This window comes from Mustelus asterias, chromosome 3, assembly GCF_964213995.1.
Source record: "Mustelus asterias chromosome 3, sMusAst1.hap1.1, whole genome shotgun sequence".
Taxonomy (NCBI): domain Eukaryota; kingdom Metazoa; phylum Chordata; class Chondrichthyes; order Carcharhiniformes; family Triakidae; genus Mustelus; species Mustelus asterias.
The window spans coordinates 67,872,477-67,876,623 of NC_135803.1; the positions used below are offsets into that span (position 1 = coordinate 67,872,477).

The 4,147-nt window shown below is 43.3% G+C and overlaps 1 pseudogene; it reads left to right on the forward strand.

Moving 5' to 3' along the window:
- Positions 1–3,539: 3,539 nt before the first annotated feature.
- LOC144491923 (U2 spliceosomal RNA) lies at positions 3,540–3,717 on the forward strand (annotated as a pseudogene).
- The last annotated feature ends 430 nt before the right edge of the window (positions 3,718–4,147 follow it).

Sequence of the window (4,147 nt, forward strand, 5' to 3'; positions counted from 1 at the left end):
GATCTGCTTGTAACAAGGGGAGAGCACAACTTTAGTGACACCGGGATGTCTCACACACACTGTCTCTTACTGAGGTTGAGGTAGAAGAGGTGCTCCCTGAAGATTCTGGGTGGATACGACTTCTTGATGAGAGCCTGCGTCTCCCCTTCCTCCTCCGCCTCCTGTTTTGAGCAGTTTGTCCTCTACTGCGCCACCTCTGCTACTCTTCCTGTTTTGCTGCAGGCCTATGGTCTGGAATGCACTGCCTAGGAGTATGGAGGAAGCAGGTTCAATTGAGGCATTCAAGAGGGGGTTAAGTGCTTATTTGAAAAGAAGCAGTGTGCAGGGGTACAAGGAAAAGGCAGGAGAATGGTACTAAATCATAATGGTGGTTTGGAGAGCTGGTGCAGACACGATGGGTTGAATGGCCTCATTCTGCACCATAACAATTCTGTGTTTCTGTGATAGGAGTTGGAAATTACTATATTAGGTGCAGGTCTTTTGAGCAGAACATTTGAAGTCAGAACTAAGGCCTCCATCACCTACCATACCACTCCCTGTGGCCTTTAGCAACTCAAAGTAGCAGTACAAACCACCTCATACTTCCACAAACTCAGCAGCACTTCTACTAACTCAGGAGAGTCAATCAATAACCTGATGGCAGCTGATAATGCTTTAAATAGCACTGAGGGGTTCTTGCTACTGAACACATGCTCAGCTGTATAAGATTCTGAGAAGATGTTGATGTCGAAAATAGTTCCAGTGGCATCAAATCACCTTTACACTAACAGCCATCATAATCTGCTTCCTCTCTATAACTCTAGAGCAGCTTTTACAAGAGTGTGTGTTCTTCATTGACGCCATTTTGAAACAAAAACTGCATCCGATGCCAAATAAAGGATGCTACGCAAGCAAATTCTGTGGCCAAGGTGTTGACCCAGGCTCTGCTGTTATCTGGTGGTTCACCAGACTATTACTGAGGAGTTTGATTTGTGATGGTAATGTCTATATTTTATTGCTTACTCATTTCTTTCTTTAAAATAAGAAAAATCGTCGATCATTGCTCTGCATCGATGAAAAAGTAATCAACACTGAGAAAGTCAAAGGTGAAGTCTTGTGCCTTTATTGAAGTGCCACTCTGTGTTTAAGATAATGCACTACCATTTTTCCCTTTTGACACTTCTAGTGTGCTTTACTTGATGCACTACTGAAGGGGGAAGTGTGGAAGCTTTTCAAAAGGCCTGCTAAACTCCCTCTCGATGTACGACCTACCCCTGTGTGTTGCAGATTCTGATGCTTCTGCATGGCAGCACCTCTAATTATTATTTATCCAGATGATGGGCCACATGCAAAGACTCCAGCCTCTTGGCACCCACCCGAGGGATGGCAACTGGAGTTGAGGGAGTTGGACAGCTAAACATGAGGTAAAATAGAAAAGATTAGCAAGGTAAATACACCTGAGACAGGCAAGAGGATGGCAATAGGTTCTAATTTAACATGTGCAACACAAGAGATTGACAAATGTTATTTTTTTAAACACCTAAAAACCTAAACGACATAAACAACAGATAGAACAGACATGCTCATGCTAATGAGTTGTCATGCCTCCATACCTAAACATTGAAACAGATGTCAGTACCTCTAAAAGTATAATTCAAATAGACCAGTTTGTGATTACAGTACTTGAAGGAAAAATCTACATGACCTGAAGGCACAAGCAGCAGATGGGTATCACTGTATGGTATAAGTTTATTTCAGTAGAACATGCCAAAAATCAGTCCTTATTCTTCTGCTGTACCTGCCCCTTCACAATGTTCTTGAGGATAGCCTTTACTCCCATTAATTAGAAAGAGGAGCTCAGAAACAAAATGGATGATTAAAGGCATGAATCCCAGATTATGTTACACCATAGTATTGGAACAGGAAGCACCATAGATTCAATGGTAAGGCATGTGGAAGGAAATTCCACAGGGCAAGCTAAGTGTGTGATAACATGAATTCACTATAATCATTAAAAAAGGGGCTGGAAGGTAAAGGGCAATTTTTTGGTCACACTAAACTGGACAAGATGCTGTGTACTCGAATTAAAGCTATCGAGTAGAAGAGACCTTCACTCCTTTGAGTGTTGGTCAATATAGTCTTGTGGGATGTATAAGGCCTTACCCTAGTAACAAATCACAGCTGTGACCTCCAATTTCACTGACTGATTCGGGATGGTGTGTGTATCTGCTTTCAAAGTGTTCTGATGTTAAACAAAGCCAGTTTAAAAAGGTACTAACGGAGATAAGCAGACACGTTACCCAGGAAGTTAATAAAGATGTTGTGCTAGAAATTCATTGGCCCTGATGTTTGGGCATGAGGGTTTTGATCCACAACAACCTGCAGCTGTTCAGATCGGGTGGAAAACATGCAAACTTCATGCACCCAGCACATCTGAACTGTTTGCTGGTGCACCTTTAGTGCTGATCTCAGCCTCTGAATGGGGCCGGCAAGCCCCCTGCCCACAGCAGAATGGTCTGACAGTGTAGTTTATTGATCATAAGATATCAGCTGTGCCTCCTTTCTGAAGGCTGGATTGTTTCTTAAAGGAAACTGGCACAAAATATTGTTACAATGGAAACGTTTGGAAATTTAATCATTTGGGCAGACAGATGATTCATAGTGATGGATGTGGGTCTGGAGGCATTCATTTGAAGGTGGGCATGAGGCAAGATACAATGGTCATGCAGGGTAACAGGAGAGACCCTCATAGATCATCCTCAGAGGCAAGTGGGAGCAGGTGACCAAGATGGTCAACTCTCAGGACAGGGTTTTCTGGCCGAACTCGCCCCAAAACTGGAAAATCCCATTGCATGGTCTCGCTCCCACCCGCTATGATTCCAGTGGTGGGCAGAATGGGAAAATCCCCCCCGCCTCATAGGTCTGGAGCCAAGGCAACAGTGCCACAAGAGGATTAGTTACTTCATACAGGTCATCAGGACTAGTGAATGTACTTCACGTGATGTGGAAGTTAAAATGTTCAGGTTGAAGTTTCATAGTTTGGAAGTTAAATTGTGTGGAAGCTAAAATGTTCAAATTAAAGTTTCATGCCTTCTCTGTACAGTAGTGGAAAATGTTTATCAGCTTACAGACCTTCAAAAGGAGTCAGTGTCTGCTATTTCAGCATGAACAGGCTAATCTTCATCTGCGTAGGCCCCATAACATTCTGCTTTTCGGCCTTCACCAGAGGGTGAGCAAGACCAGATTTTTCCATAACAAATACCAAAGGTGAGATGCGGTGATATGCTATGCAAATGAAGGATTAGCAGAAGTCAGTTTTTCATCAAATGAGAGAGGGCAAAAAGCCAGGATTTAACTAGCAAATATGTGTGCAAATGAAGGATTAGAAAAATTGCTTGTTTCTGATTTGCTGTAATTGGCTATAATTGTTAAGTTGTTTGTCTGTAAGTTCAGAAACACTTGCAGGACAACTGTAAGGTGGTTTCTCCTTGTGCACAAGTCATTAAAAGCCTCGTATTGGATTATGCATGGTGTCTCATGCTGTTTGTACGCAAGTTGAGATCGCTTCTTGGCCTTTTGGCTAAGATCAAGTGTAGTATGGATTGGATGCTGCACTTGGTTGAGGTCATGAGGTTACACTGAAGCTTCATATGTTTCATATGAAGCAATTTTTAAAAGCGGCATCTCGGCCTTTTGGCCAAGATGCAAATGAGCTCAAGTCTTGGAGGAGGAACCTTCCCCCTTCTCCAATCAGCTTGGCTCATGTAGATCAGGCCCAGGACAGGGTGGTTTGGTCGCTCGCCCTGTCTTGTCAGCCTGGATCTGAAATGTCTCAACTTGTTGAGACTCTGAATTGGATTTGATTTGATTGAATTGGAAAAGTATTTTTAAAAATGTGCCGAAGGTTGCTGGTGCATAGGATCTCTGACAGTGACATACCCCACCCAACACAACAACAAACTCTCAGGTGGCTCAGAGCATCACATCCTGTTCAGTCAACCAGCAATATGCCCTGGCACTCGGGAATCATACCTAACCTTACCTCATGCTTACACACGTACCAATGCTTCAACCTTCACACCCACCTTTGGCTGGTTGCGCACACCTCTAGCTATTCAGCTATGGCAAGCACAACACCCAATCACAGTGCAAACCAACCATTCACATT